The sequence below is a fragment of the Anabrus simplex genome, chromosome 2 (genome assembly GCF_040414725.1).
Source record: "Anabrus simplex isolate iqAnaSimp1 chromosome 2, ASM4041472v1, whole genome shotgun sequence".
In the NCBI taxonomy this organism is placed as follows: Eukaryota; Metazoa; Arthropoda; class Insecta; order Orthoptera; family Tettigoniidae; genus Anabrus; species Anabrus simplex.
The window spans coordinates 1182995601-1183011814 of record NC_090266.1 but is presented as its reverse complement, the minus strand read 5'-3'; the positions used below and the strand labels follow the sequence as shown (position 1 = coordinate 1183011814).

General features: G+C 42.2%; 1 protein-coding gene across 1 annotated transcript in view; it reads right to left on the bottom strand.

Annotated features, from left to right (window-relative positions):
* The window catches only part of Arms (Ankyrin repeat-rich membrane spanning), a 485159-nt gene that overhangs the window by 418568 nt on the left and 50377 nt on the right, over nucleotides 1-16214 (bottom strand). Inside the window, exon 2 of the mRNA XM_067142156.2 lies at nucleotides 6302-6409. The gene's annotated coding sequence lies outside the window, so the exon portion shown is untranslated. The remainder of the gene's footprint in view (nucleotides 1-6301; nucleotides 6410-16214) is intronic.

The window sequence follows — 16214 nt, the reverse complement described above, 5'->3', positions numbered from 1 at the left end:
GGCCTGGCCGGGAATCGAACCCGGGGCCTCCGGGTAAGAGGCAGGCACGCTACCCCTACACCACGGGGCCGGCTCAGATTGTAAACAGAACATACCATTTGCTGTAAAATTGTTGACCTTGATTGTATTGTCTTGTTCTGTACGGTATTTTCATGTGCAATGTTGTAGTGTACTGCAGTCTGAATATCAAGATAATTCACTTGTATCAGTGGCCTTATAATGAACGACAAGTCTTTATGCGCGCAGCACACATGCACAAGCACTTACATTGTGTTCTATCATCATTTTGTAACTATAAACTCCCCCTCCCCCCCCCCCCAATTGGCCGACCCTGGCTACGCTACTGAGCTAATACCATAATGTATGGTAATGCTAAGGATGTCCTAGATCCTAAAATGATTCAATGAAGAAAGGCTAGTATGTCCCATAAGCACAGAATTAGCTTTATTATGTGTTAGCATATTTGAATGAAAACTTACAACCTGTTTTTCCAGTCAGTGACCGGGTCAGGGATGGAATGAATGAATGAATGAATGAATCTTGCGGCGAGAATGGGAATTGTGACAGCTGCCGAAGCCTATCACACTCCTCTAGGGCAATGATTAATGACTAACAGATGATATGAAATGATAGTGGAGAGTGTTCGTGGAATGAAAGATGACAGGGAAAACCGGAGTACCCGGGGAAAAACCTGTCCCGCCTCCGCATTGTCCAGCACAAATCTCACATGGAGTGACCGGGATTTGAACCACGGAACCCAGCGGTGAGAGGCCGACGCGATGCCGCCTGAGTCACGGAGACACATAGGTGTTAGCATATTTATCCGCTAAACAGATGAACTTGAATAAGCTAAGCAGAAATATGTAAATGTCAGCAATATGGTAAAAAGTAACACAGAAATATCTAAAACACGCTTTACCAGGAAGGGAGCAGCAGTTGTAACAACACACGCCTGCCGTGTCTGATGTGGCACTAGCGCCCAAGATTTCCCAGCTGTCGTGTATCTGTTGCAGCTCTCACCACAAAGATTCGCTACTGGAGGAGTATCAAATGTGCTTCCAGTATCACAACACAGTTGCGTATGCTGCTGCGATAGCTGCCAGGACTAACAAAGTCAATGTCTGCTCAAACTAGCACGTACAATGAATGTAATTACTCGAGTCAGCATTATCGAGTTAGCACGTACTGTCAAGGCTCCAAATTTATCTGCCCTAGTCAGCAGGTGCAAGCATGATCCTTTCGTATTTTATGTAAATTAGGAGCAATTTACTTGGAGACAAAAGCCGGTAGGCTGGCTACATAGGCCAGCTGGTTAGGCACTTGTCTCCTGCGCTCAAAGTTGGGGAATGAATTCCCAGTTCCACGGTCGGTATCCGAGTTACAGGCGGTGTATGTAAAATAAATACACGTCACACAACTCTCAGGATAACATTCCGGTAATCCAACTTTTAAAAGACTAACATTCCTTCAAATACCATCATCAAACACACAAAAATAATACTCTTATAACAATATCATACAATTTAACAATGTCATTATTTTAAAGTTAGCGGTCTTACGTCCCACTAATTAATTTTAGGTTTTCGGAGACGCCGGCGTGCCGAAATCAGGTCTCACACGACTTCCATTTTATGCCAGTAAATCTATCGATCAATCACCGCTGATCTGCATTTTAGGGCTGACGCCCAGATGGCAGATTCCCTATCCATTTTTAGTCCACCTCCATACCGTATTAGCTGCCGTCCTCGGTCTGGGTTCGATTCCCGGTTCTGTCAGATTTAAGAATTGCAGAAGGGCTGGTATGTGGTTAAAATGGCACATAACACTATACATACCTGTAAACATATTCAACTTGTTCATATTTTCACCAAACTCTCAATATTTGACAAGTTTACGCTACGTAAACAATACTGTACATACATGCGCATGATTTAAGTGATTCGAAAGAATCTGAGGATGTTCTTGTAGAACGAAACATGCCATTCTTTGTTTAATAGCGTGCTTTCTTAACAGGCGTGTTTTAGTGTTATAATTTATATTGAAATTGTGTGTTTAACAGACTGGAAAGCTTTTACGTTACATTTATAAAGAACGATGGCGGAATTGAGTTGGCGGAGAAATATTTTTTTCCTTTTCGAGGAAATGAAATGAAATGTCGTATGGCTTTTAGTGCCGGGATATCCCAGGACGGGTTCGGCTCGCCAGGTGCAGGTCTTTCTATTTGACACCTGTAGGTGACCTGCGCGTCGTGATGAGGATGAAATGATGATGAAGACAACACATACACCCAGCCCCCGTGCCAATGGAATTAACCAATTAAGGTTAAAATCCCCGACCCGGCCGGGAATCGAACCCGGGACCCTCTGAACCGAAGGCCAGTACGCTGACAGTTCAGCCAGCGAGTCGGACTTCGAGGAAATGAGATTACTTTCGGGCGCGCGATTCAAAATTGACGAACTTACCGCATTTGCTTCGCCAGAGCGCATACCGCTGCCCGCTGCTGTGCTTCAAGGAAGGGAGGGGAAGTGGAGTGATAATGCTCCACGCGAATGCACAAGTTTCCTCGTTCGATTCGCGCAGAATTTTTATTCTCTCTTAATGGGCAGTATCCGTCGTTTGTTTATTAAGCAGCCATAATTGCACGCACACAGCAGAAGAACAGGCGGTAATTAAGACAAACAATGCACCCGATCATTTCTCCTCTTGTCTGTTGGTATCAGTGAAGTTCTTTATTATTTAACATGCGCGGAGATGCATCGCTGCCGCTATACGATCGAGCATTAATTTTCTCCCAACATTGTAAAAGGAATGAAATACTGAACGAAACAATACGCCCAATGGTTTGATTTCAGTAAATATTTCCTCGAAAAGCAAAATATTTCTCCGCCAATTCAATTACGCCATCGTTTTTTATATGTAACGTAAAAGCTTTCCAGTCTGTCAAACACACAATTTCAATATAAATTATAAAATAGACCAGGGCCTCTCAGGGTGCATGCACCAGTGCATTGCGCTGTGCACAGTGCAAAAGACGACTTCGCTTGGTTGACTAGAGTGCAGACCCCCACTCCTCGATTTGGAGCAATAGCGCTGTCTCTCTCTTCCCCCACGCCGGTCTCGCTCGCTCCACCTGTCTCCCTCTTCCCCACTTGCTCCGTAGCGCTCCAAATCCGAGCCGAGTTGAGCCGAGCAGTTAATCTTCCTTTCCTCACACACAACATTCCACACTACCGCCATTCCAATTACACGCAGGTTCATACAATATGGTGCCAGCAGGGGAACAGATCCACATGGGTCGACGCCCCGTACAAATAGCATTTAAAAAGAAAAAAAGCCCAGAGACGAAGCGTTAGTTCGAACCGAGCCGAGTGGGACCGATGCACTTTGAACAAGACTTCTGCGCCTCAGTTTGCACGCGTGAGATTTTGGGCGTTTGAGAGGCCCTGCAATAGATTATAACATACCGGTAAAAAAACACACTATTACTTCGATCTTCACGTCACGAAGAAAGTCTACGGGAGTTAAATCGGCCGAGTGCAGAGGCCATTTAACTGGCCCGCCACGCTGGACATTGATCATTTAAATTCTATGTGACACGGCGAATGAAATGCGGTGGAGTGCCATTATGACAACTAAATTCGGTGCCGAATAGGCCTACCCAGAGGAACATCTTCCAATAATCCAGACAGTGGTTCTGCCAAGAAACGGTATCATTCGTCGCCGTTCAGGCCAGGAGGAAGGACATGCGGCCCAAGTAAATAGTCACCAACAATGCCGGCCCAAATACTGACACTAAACCGATGCTGAAATATGCGCACTACTGTCACACGAGGGTTTTCATCGACCCTCTTCCACGCAGTCGCCTGCCAATGTACACGAAGGTTGAATGATGAGGTTGGCAGCGATTAAAGTTCCGGTTGCCACAAATCAGTACGGCTTCTCTCCCGTTGCCATTTGCTGCGCCATAGGCTAGGTGCATATCAGCCATTTCTTCGTTGGTGTATCGGAACGGAGCCAATCTCACCAAACTTAGTAGCCAATATAGACAGAATAGTCTACTGGGGCTGGGAAAGGACTGCGCTAAATGAACGACAAACTTGTAGGCCTACTTTCGCGCGAAGCATTATCACCTCACTTCCCTGAAGCACAGCAGCAGGTAACGATATGCGTTCTGGCACGCCAAATACGGCGAGTTTGTCTATTTGAATTATCTACGCGCCCGAAAATAACAAAACAGCCTCATTTTCTTGAAAGGAATTTTTTCTCCGACAATCTGATCATGCCATCATTATTTACATAAATCGAAGAACATCGGTAAAACTAATTTGCATACCAATATGTAGATATGCGGAAACAATCTGTTACAAGCTCTTATACAGTGCATTCGTTTTAGGTCCTCGCTTACGATCGCATGTAACCGTGGCGAGCAGGCCGGGACCGAAACACAACACTGGCGTGGGGATTTAGTATGTTTGTATAATAATTGCATGCACTATAACGAGCACTAACCTTGTCACAGGAGATGCTGAATGTGGCGTCCTCTTGAATTCACACATTTCTCACATCTTTTGATGAAAAATCTCCAATTCACACACTTGAGTTCTGGTTCCGTAATTCTCCTGATTGCTGCAGTTATATTTTATTTAAGGTCTTCTGCAGCGTGAGGTTTATTGCTGTACACTTATTTTTTAGGTTTCCCCACAAATAAAAGTCACACACGGTAAAAGAGGGAAAATGTGGGGAGGGAGAAGTTATCCTGTCATGACCATCCTCGTTTATCGTCCATGGAATCGGTAGCAGTATGGGCTGTGGCAGAATATTGTTGGAAATGTCGATTTTTCCCCTCATTATCTGATAGCAATTGAATTAAAATAGTGGGGGTATATTTCTGCGGTACCTCTCTGAATATACCGTATCATTAAAAAAGATAGGCCCTATTACTCGTTGTGTTGTTGCAGCGCACCACACGCCAACTTTAGCATCATGCAAAGGAACTTCATGAATTAACCGGGAATTTTCTGTGCTCCGGCATCTATTGTTTGGTGAAGCAGCATGACCACTTAAAGAGAAATCATGCATCAGAAAAATTATTAAATGCGGATGGACGATGTCATGAACAATGCTTTATAAAATCCAGTTACAGAAATTTATTCGTTTACCACCGGCAAGGGGCGTAAGAGAGGGGTCAAGAGGCCAAGAGCACTAACTTTGCCACTTTAAATAAATAAATAAATAAATAAATAAATAAATAAATAAATAAATAAATAAATAAATAAATAAATAAATAAATAAATAAAATTTAATAAACCGTTTCCGGGAATGGGAATTGTGAGAAAAAGGCTGACAAATTTCTAGGAGCGAACCTCATTTTCAAAGCGTACAATCGAAAGGTCCTTGGAAAAATTGTAGTTTTTTTACAGGACTGCCGATTTTCCAACATTTTTTTAAAATTTTCCCTCGGCTTCCGCTGGGTACCGCGGTGCGCGGCTAGGTATCGTGTGGCAACTGACATAGTTCCAAGGCCCTCTGCTACGTACCGTGCGGCAACTGGTATCATCGCTACTAGCCCTATCGTGGGAGAATCACAAATTTCAGTTGGCAGCATGTTAATATACTGTTACGATGGTGGCGTGAAGTTATTACGAGTATGAGCTGTGGCTTGAAGCTTTGTTGTTATGACCTTACCTTCGTTATATACATATATTTTAATGTACAAACCAATATGCATCTATGTCGGTTAAGGGACATCCCACAGACCCGGGTGATCCTAAAGAGATTCACAATAAAGAAATTGAGCCCAGAAACTTTCAACGGCAACAATTAGATCGCTATGACTGACTGCAATTTCGCCCAAGGTACCTTGAATGCATTTTTTTTTTCTGCGTATATGTGCGGCATTTACTGCAGGAGTCACTAGTATGTTTTTTTAAACCGGCTCTGACGACGGTACATGAGATAGGAAATGACAGTTATAAATCCAGCAAATCAACAATGGAAGCATAAGACGTAGCGCTAATAATTTGTTGATTCATAGCTTAACCTCAGATCACCGAGCAGAAGTACTGTTCAGGGATGCCAAACTATAAATTTTTTAAAGTTATTTTGTACAGAGAAAATGCATAACTAAGAGAAGGTCTAAAGAAGCACAATAGGAAATTACACAAGTTTTGAAGAGCATTTCCAACTCATTTTTGAAGCACAAGTAGAAGAGAAACATATAAAAACAAGTGCAATATGTCGGCGTTGGCAAGGAGTGTATAGGAACAAGCAGGCACACCATGCAGATGCATCCATTGCTAACCTGCATTTGTCTTCTTCTTGTGGCCAAACTAGAATTTTAATTGTGGCCAAGAACAATCTTGGACAGTTTTCGCCGGATCTCTAGAAAGAGAGGAGGGGGGGAGTGTTCCTGTAATCAATAAAATGTCATATTAAAGTGGGGTAGCTGGTCTGACCGTTTTTTTTTCACTCGAAAACATTGCAATAGCATGCATAAAATATAGCAAACACAGCAATTTTCTACGTACTGTACACAAGCATGGAGTAGGCCTACACAGATGAAGAGCTGAGAATAATTCATTTTAAATGGTAGCATACGAACGTAGTTTGTATAGTACCTGGGTCGAAGTTCGTCCAGGAGGAATTGCAGTCCCAGATTTTACAAGTAGAAATATCGAAACCGGTAAATGAAAGAAACCATCCCACCCGTATAATCGTAGTCATAAGATAAATGGGTCTGAATTTACCAAGATATTACTTACACAGACCCAAATAGACAAACTTTGATGGTTTTCAATTTCATTTAGCTTGTGCTTAAACAGGGTTGCCAACCCTGCCATATTTCGCGGAATCTCCCGTACGTGGCCCTTATTTTTAACAGTTTTCAGGCTTCCGTACTTTTCTTGTCTTCGAACATTTTCTGCCCCATGCTCTCGGCTAATGAGATTCCTATTTGTAGTATCGTTCTGTTGTTCTCACTTCCTACATGCACGCGTACATTTCGTTTTGCACCTCTGTGTAGTTTGTTAGGCCTGTGCCGTACAATGAGCAGTGATTAAGGGATTAATAGGCCGAAACAGAAGCCTAAATAATTTGTGTTATCAAGTGGAAAGATAGTATTCCTGCATTGGGTCAGTGAAGGGTAATGATTATAAAGCAAAGTGTTTGATGTGCAAGTGAATTTGGCCGAATAAAGGCCAAAATTATTGTGAAAAACCGTTTAGCTCCTAGGAGCGTAAATGTTCTTTTAGAAAATGTTGAATGACCCCAAAAAATGTAGCATAGGCGTAAACGTTTGTGTATCTCTACTTCAATGCTTCCAATTGTGAAATAGGAAAATGTCCCCAGTCCTAATTAGAATGTTGACCCCTTCAAATAAATACAAAACAAATTACTGGAATGCTCTGAAGAGGCAAATGAAACATCAAAGGATATCCTCTTAAGTAACACAATTTGAAAGTAAACAATGATTACCTTCTTACTGCGCTGATTTTGCTAACGTGAACTATGGAAAGCATTCTTCAATTATAAAATTGTTAAAGGAACGAAGGAATAGTTAAAGCTAATTGTTCAAACCATATCCTCCATAATGCCATAAAACATTAATGCGATGTTTACAAAATATGATAATAGACATTGACGTATTAGTGTTGTTCACTCAGTGAAGAGGTTACCATATTTCTTGAAGTTGAGGAAAATTCTTTTTCTTCTTCTTTTTTTACAAGTTGCTTTACGTCGCACCAACACAGATAGGTCTTATTGAGCCGTATCCTGCCGGCCCATAATAATAGAGTATTATTTGACCCAATGTGTAAAATTTATTCATAAAAGTTACAGTCTAACATGTTAAAGCATCGTATCCCAAGATAGTTGATAACGGATGTTGAGCAAGACAGTGAGTCGCTGGATATTGCTTCATATTTCCGTATGACCGTGAGAAAGGATGGTGTAACCAAGCGCTGGCAAGGATCGACACGTGTAGTAGATGCTGACTAAGCAATATATTTCAGCCAATTGAAATTAAGGACTTGGGAAACATGGAGGCTACACCGCGCCAAATCTTAATTCCAGGATGACCAACGTGCTCAGTTGCTAAAGTCAGTTTCTGTAGGTAATCGGTTTTCCACAGTTTTAGAAGTCAGATATATTTGGAAATGTAATATAAAAATTGGTGGAAGAGATTTGCTAGTGTTTAAGTTGTGTTTTGTAAATATATCACAGTAAGTATTGTGTCATCATATACGACGAACTCTCTGATTGGTGGTTGGTTCAGACACCCGGGAACTCCAGTATTAATGGCGTCACCGAAGCCTCCTCAGTAACCTTAGCTCTGAAGAGCGTCACTCTGTGTTAAATGCTTGGATGGTGCGGAAGCACAAACTCTGATTGGTGATCGTGGTTAACGTGGTGTTATTCCAGTAACAGTAACTGGTTCTCAATGATACTTTAAATTGTGTAGTTGGAAGATTTTACTGTTCTTGAGTATATGGAATAGTATATTTTGGCAGAGTTTAATTTCAATATATAAAGACGGTGTTTAGTGACCGCTGAGTAACAAGTGTAGTGGAAACGTGCTATTGTTTCACTATTCCGCGACGGGCGCGTTTCGCGGAGAATTTCCGTAGCGAACCGTGTGCTGCTTTTTAAACTGTATTCTCACCCTTTAAGTGAAGTGTATTATAATTATATCAGTGTGTTTAGCTGATCTGGTAAAGAGAAAGGGTATTTCGGCTCGTAGCATTAAGCAGCGAAGATATTATCAACCAAAGTCTTCTGTGTTCCAGTGAATATTTCTAGCAAGATGATGGCAACAACCGTAGAAGAAGGAAGTGTATTCCCACATGCTAATACTGTGAGTGACATGGAGTAGATCACCAAATTAGCAGGGATGTAAGCTGCTATCCTGGTATCTCGAGAGTCGTCATGTGAATACAGTAAGGCGCATGTGTTATTTATGGCATGATATGTAAGTTATGTTGAGGTACTAGGGCAGTGTAGATAGGACTTTTAATTTCATGAAAAGTAAGCCTGACGGCATGTGTTTGTTTAATTTTGTTACTATGATAGTTTCGGATACGAGAATAATGCATGTTTATTTTATTTTCATTTTGCTTTATGATTAGATGATTGGGAAAATGAGGAATTGATAGGATCAGTTGTTGTTTATTTGTGTATGTTACTTAGCGTAGGATATTACGAGTTTTCCTTAAATATATGCTAGAAGGGCTAGATTGACAGGTTCATCTTTATACAACGTTAAACACGTATTAGTTCATTTTATTTCGGTTATTCAGAGAGACAGGTATAGCTATTCTGCATGATGCATGGTTTTATGGAAGCTGACTGAAGGAGCTGCAGAACGTCGTTGTTAAAATAAGATCTTTGAGTTAAGTTGGATTCTGTTTGCCTGATGGTCTGTAAAGGACATGGACTGAGTCTCATAATGTGGAAGGCCAATGGGATTCATGAGAAATAATGAGATAAAGATTGCATGCTGAATTATAATGTATTGGGGCAGGCTGATTATATGCCTGACGAGATAAAGAGTATTGTGCAGATGTGTGTGCCTGCGTAGTGTCTTCTGAGTGTGTATTGTGATCAGAATGGACAGTATAAATTCCAGACTATTGAGTCTGATGATATTTAATGGTAAAAGCATGCTTAGAAGGTATGAATATACGTGAGTTTCCGTGTAGCCGGTGAAAGGCGTTATCTCATGGCAAGCTGATTTCTGGCCTGTGTTTATCTGTAGGTGTGAAGGAGACGATACTTCCTTGTGACCGCCCCGGGAGACAGAATCCAAACTTTAGTGGAGTTCAACATTTCTTTTCAGCTCGTAATCGACCCGGAAGTACATGGCGGATGACCGCACTGTTGAGCGCTCAAACGCAGCAGAAGGAGGCAATGTTGCCCATTGCTTTCTTCATGATATCAAGGATTATTTGTATGTTTTTCCCTTACAGGATGATGTTTTACATTGTTATTTGTGATTGTATACCTTGTCTCGTTGTTTTAAAAGGGAACAGCCCGAGTGCTGAAGTATTGATGGTTTATCTAGTTCTGTCTAGATCTTTTGCAGTGAACCGGGATTCACATTAGAATCAGTGTAGCATTTAAGATTTTACTCGATATCCGATGTACATATATGTGTTTAGTTTGATTATTTGTATTGTTGTAAATACAGTATAGGATATGCCCCTAGTATTTTGCATAACTTACATAGCGTCCATTGCGTCTTAATTATTTTTCTTTTCGTCGTAACTTTTCTTTATAATGTAACTTTTATTTAATTGTAATTTCGGCGACTCTCGGAATTAACTTAACTTTTGAAACCGTATCGTTGGGATGCGATAGTGTGAAACTCCATACGGAAATACCACATGTCAGTGTTTGCGTACACTTGTTGCCATAAATTATAAACATTGGACTATAAGAAGAAGCTCAGTCTTGATGTATATAAGAGTTCTTTGTTGAACTTGATTTTGATGTCAAATTTGGTATTATCATTCAAGTAACGTTCTAATTTCGACTTATTTCTAATATTTTGAGTTCATTCTTTTACAAATTATTTTCCTTGATTTACACTGACTGACAGAGCAAATGCAACACCAAGGAGGAGTGGTTCGAAAGGGATGAAAGTTGGGGAAAAAACAGAGTCGGCACGGAAGAATAATTGATGTTTATTTCAAACCGATATGCAGGTTACACAATGCGCACGGCATCGACTCAGTAGGATGTAGGACCACCGCGAGCGGCGATGCACGCAGAAACACGTCGAGGTACAGAGTCAATAAGAGTGCGGATGGTGTCCTGAGGGATGGTTCTCCATTCTCTGTCAACCATTTGCCACAGTTGGTCGTCCGTACGAGGCTGGGGCAGAGTTTGCAAACGGCGTCCAATGAGATCCCACACGTGTTCGATTGGTGAGAGATCCGGAGAGTACGCTGGCCACGGAAGCATCTGTACACCTCGTAGAGCCTGTTGGGAGATGCGAGCAGTGTGTGGGCGGGCATTATCCTGCTGAAACAGAGCATTGGGCAGCCCCTGAAGTACGGGAGTGCCACCGGCCGCAGCACATGCTGCACGTAGCGGTGGGCATTTAACGTGCCTTGAATACGCACTAGAGGTGACGTGGAATCATACGCAATAGCGTCCCAAACCATGATGCCGCGTTGTCTAGCGGTAGGGCGCTCCACAGTTACTGCCGGATTTGACCTTTCTCCACGCCGACGCCACACTCGTCTGCGGTGACTATCACTGACAGAACAGAAGCGTGACTCATCGGAGAACACGACGTTCCGCCATTCCCTCATCCAAGTCGCTCTAGCCCGGCACCATGCCAGGCGTGCACGTCTATGCTGTGGAGTCAATGGTAGTCTTCTGAGCGGACGCCGGGAGTGCAGGACTCCTTCAACCAATCGACGGGAAATTGTTCTGGTCGATATTGGAACAGCCAGGGTGTCTTGCACATGCTGAAGAATGGCGGTTGACGTGGCGTGCGGGGCTGCCACCGCTTGGCGGCGGATGCGCCGATCCTCGCGTGCTGACGTCACTCGGGCTGCGCCTGGACCCCTCGCACGTGCCACATGTCCCTGCGCCAACCATCTTCGCCACAGGCGCTGCACCGTGGACACATCCCTATGGGTATCGGCTGCGATTTGACGAAGCGACCAACCTGCCCTTCTCAGCCCGATCACCATACCCCTCGTAAAGTCGTCTGTCTGCTGGAAATGCCTCCGTTGATGGCGGCTTGGCATTCTTAGCTATACACGTGTCCTGTGGCACACGACAACACGTTCTACAATGACTGTCGGCTGAGAAATCACGGTACGAAGTGGGCCATTCGCCAACGCCGTGTCCCATTTATCGTTCGCTACGTGCGCAGCACAGCGGCGCATTTCACATCATGAGCATACCTCAGTGACGTCAGTCTACCCTGCAATTGGCATAAAGTTCTGACCACTCCTTCTTGGTGTTGCATTTGCTCTGTCAGTCAGTGTACTTGTTTTCTCGTGATATGATCGGGGATATTTATCAATAAATCCATCTTACCCCCCTATGATTGTTTCTCATTCGCGTTATACCTCCATTTCCTGTCATTGATTGATATTTTAGTGTAGAACTTCGACTTTTTATCCTGACCCAACCGACAACCAACCCACTCTCTGCCCAACCCTGAGTTAGTCGGATGTTCATACAGGAATGGAGACATCGTCCTAGTGGGTATTTACCCCTGGGTAGGCCAAAATTATTGTGAAAAACCGTTTAGCTCCTAGGAGCGTAAATGTTCTTTTAGAAAATGTTGAATGACCCCAAAAAAATGTAGCATAGGCGTAAACGTTTGTGTATCTCTACTTCAATGCTTCCAATTGTGAAATAGGAAAATGTCCCCAGTCCTAATTAGAATGTTGACCCCTTCAAATAAATACAAAACAAATTACTGGAATGCTCTGAAGAGACAAATGAAACATCAAAGGATATCCTCTTATGTAACACAATTTGAAGGTAAACAATGATTACCTTCTTACTGCGCTGATTTTGCTAACGTGAACTATGGAAAGCATTCTTCAATTATAAAATTGTTAAAGGAACGAAGGAATAGTTAAAGCTAATTGTTCAAACCATATCCTCCATAATGCCATAAAACATTAATGCGATGTTTACAAAATATGATAATAGACATTGACGTATTAGTGTTGTTCACTCAGTGAAGAGGTTACCATATTTCTTGAAGTTGAGGAAAATTCTTTTTTTTTCTTCTTCTTTTTACGTTTGCTTTACGTCGCACCAACACAGATAGGTCTTATGGCGACGATGGGACAGGAAATGGCTAGAAGTGGTAAGGAAGCGTCCGTGGCCTTAATTAAGGTACAACCCAGCATTTGCCTGGTGGGACAATGGGAAACCACGGAAAACCATTTTCAGGGCTGCCGACAGTGGGGTTCGAACCCACTCTCTCCCGAATACTGGATACAGGTCGCACTTAAGTGACTGCAGCTCTCAAGCTCGGTATTATTTTTCTAGAGTGTCCGAAGACGAGGCTCAACATAACATATGTTCATTCTAGGTCATTGTAGGCCAGAAAACGACGAGTTTTATTTGTCCATTTTTGCCTTTTTCGTCATTTCTTAGCCTTTTTTTAAAATGTCTTAACACTTTTCTTGCAACTTCACCTTTCGAACACAATTACTGCCCATTCTCAATTCGAATCATCATTCGTTCATCCATCACCTCATAAACATCTTTTTTATAGCAATTACATAATATTTGAACCATATCTGAAAAGTGAGAAAATGAAGTGATATGAAATGAAAAAGAAACTAGTGCTTGAAGAAAACCAGGGGTATCAAGTGAAATTTTGAAATGAGACAATTTTGATGTGAGTGCTTTTGAAGAGGAAGATCTTACTTGATTCAAGTATATGCCGGGCTACGTGGCTCAGACGGTTAAGGCGCTGGCCTTCTTACCCCAACTTGGCAGGTTCGATCCTGGCTCAGTCCGGTGGTATTTGAAGGTGCTCAAATACGACAGCCTCGTGTCGGTAGATTTACTGGCACGTAAATGAACTCCTGCGGGACTAAATTCCGGCACCTCGGCGTCTCCGAAGACCGTAAAAGTAGTTAGTGGGACGTAGAGCAAATAACATTATTATTATTATTATTATTATTGATTCAAGTATGAACACTTAACATCCGCTGACGTGGAGAGAAGTTTCTCGATGTTTCGCAACGTGCTGTCAGAAATTTTGTTTTTACAATTGGCTTTACATCGCACCGACACAGATAGGTCTTATGGCGACGATGGGGTAGGAAAGAGCTAGAAGTGCGAAGGAAGCGGCCGTGGCCTTAATTGAGGTACAGTCCCAGCATTTGCTTGGTGTGAAAATGGGAAAACACGGAAAACCATCTTCAGGACTGCCGACAGTGGTGTTCGAACTCACTATCTCCCGAATACTGGATACTGGCTGCACTTAAGCGACTGCAGCTATCGAGCTCGGTGCTGTCAGAAACCGGGCGAGTTAGGAGCGCGCAGCTGTGAGCTTGCATCCCGGAGGTAGTGGATTCGAACCCCACTGTCGGCAGCCCTGAAGATGTTTTTCCCTTGTTTCCCATTTTCACACCAGGCAAATATCGGGGCTGTACCTTAAGGCCACGGCCGCTTCCTTCCCATTCCTAGGCATTTCCTCTCCCATCGTCGCCATAAGACCTGTCTGTGTCGGTGCGACGTTAAACAAATAGAAAAAAAAAAGCTGTCAGAAAACCGACGATCCTTTAAACCTGCGAACCTGGAGATGACTATTGTGCTATACTGCAAAGCCAACTGAAGTAAGGTTTCCGAATTCCAATTTCTGTAACCCTAATGTGGTTAAGCCAAATATGATTCCAGTTATACTAATTTCAATTTCTTTCTCCAGGATGGCACTGCGGGTTCGCTGAATTCAATCTAGGTAAAAAAAAATATTTAATTCTAAATTCTGGAAGTACGTTTTTAACAAACACGGAATTTTAAAAGAATTATGTTAATCAAAAGATACATACACTCTGAAAGAAGTAGGCCTACTTCACTCGTATATTTTTGCACTGTGTGTTGAATACCACCAGAATTTTTTTTCATTTTTAAACATTAAATGTGTTTGTTTGTTTAACCCTAAGTCCTGTTTCTCTATGGGGTCGAGTATGAGGTGAGGTGAGATGAATCTGTCGTGGTGGGTTTTTATGACCGGATGCCCTTCCTCACGTCAACCTCATCAGAGGAGTTAATAAGATGAAATGAATGACGTGATATATGATACAAGGAAGGGAGTGGGTGAAACCCGGTGCCGGCACATAGCCTACTCCTGTCGAACAGCACCAAGACTTAACGTCCCCATCCGACGGACGAATTACTATCAACAGCGTCATATGCCCTCACTACATATGAGCACTCCGGAGAGGTTTGGAATTTAATCCAGGCTTTTGGCACGCAATCTAGTTATTAGAAATTGTATATCACCACCTCCTCTACCACACCGGCTAACATTCTCATGGTGAATTTCTTTTCGATCAACGGGTCTCGAACCGGCTAATTTCGGTGTCAGACCGTTTAGACTTCAAAGCTTTAACGATCATGGCCACCAGGCGGGCTTTGAAACATTAAATATGTAATCAACTAAAATTATGAATAAATTTGGATCGCTTTTTTACGTCCTTTTTGCCAGTTTTAGGTCCTTTTCGATATTTTTAGGTATTTTAAAAATAGGCTTTTTAGGGAATTTATACGTCATCAACTTCCGAGCCCTAATAATAATAATAATAATAATAATAATAATAATAATAATAATAATAATAATAATAATAATGTTATTTGCTTTACGTCCCACTAACTACGGTTTCGGTTTTTCGGAGACGCCGAGGTGCCGGAATTTAGTCCCGCAGGAATTATTTTACGTGCCATTAAATCTACCGACACGAGGCTGACGTATCTGAGCACCTTCAAATACCACCGGACTAAGCCATGTTGGGGTCAGAAGGCCAGCGCCACAACCGTCTGAGCCACTCAGCCCGGCGAGCCCTAGTTATTAGTAAGTACTTTTCAAAATGTACTCTGCAACAGTTTCAGACGTTTCATTTATGAAACTTTGTAAATCAATTAGTTTCGCTTGCATATCACCTTCAGATGGAGAAAAGAACTGGATTACTATGGAGAATAATATTACATTCCCGTGGTTGCTGGCATCACTACCAATACCAATGAAATGATCTGATTCTAGAGGAGATTTTAATTCATTCAGACACTCAGGTGCAATCACATTGGTCAATATTGCCTCACATTTTTTTTCCTTACACATGACAAATTTGCTCCCGTATTGGAGGCACTGAAAGTTTTTCTAATGTGTTTATCAGTACAATATATTAAGTTAAAACTATGGTGGTGTTGACTGTGTGAAATGAATAAGAAGCTTCTGTTGCTGCAATTTTTAGATCACTTTCACCACATGATTTTGGGAAAAAACTAGCCACACTTTTAGATGCATTACATGCAGCTTTGCTTTCCTTATGCTCGTTTGTCTCAGTATTGTTTGCTATGTCAGAACGCCCTCTGTGAAAGATGGAAAATAAAAAAAGCAGCTGAAACAAAAAAATAACATAAAATGTAAGTTTTAATGCAACGCTAGTTTAGTTATTTACTCTGTACTGTAGGGGCTGTCTGATCCGGCCCCGCAGTGTAGAGGGCAA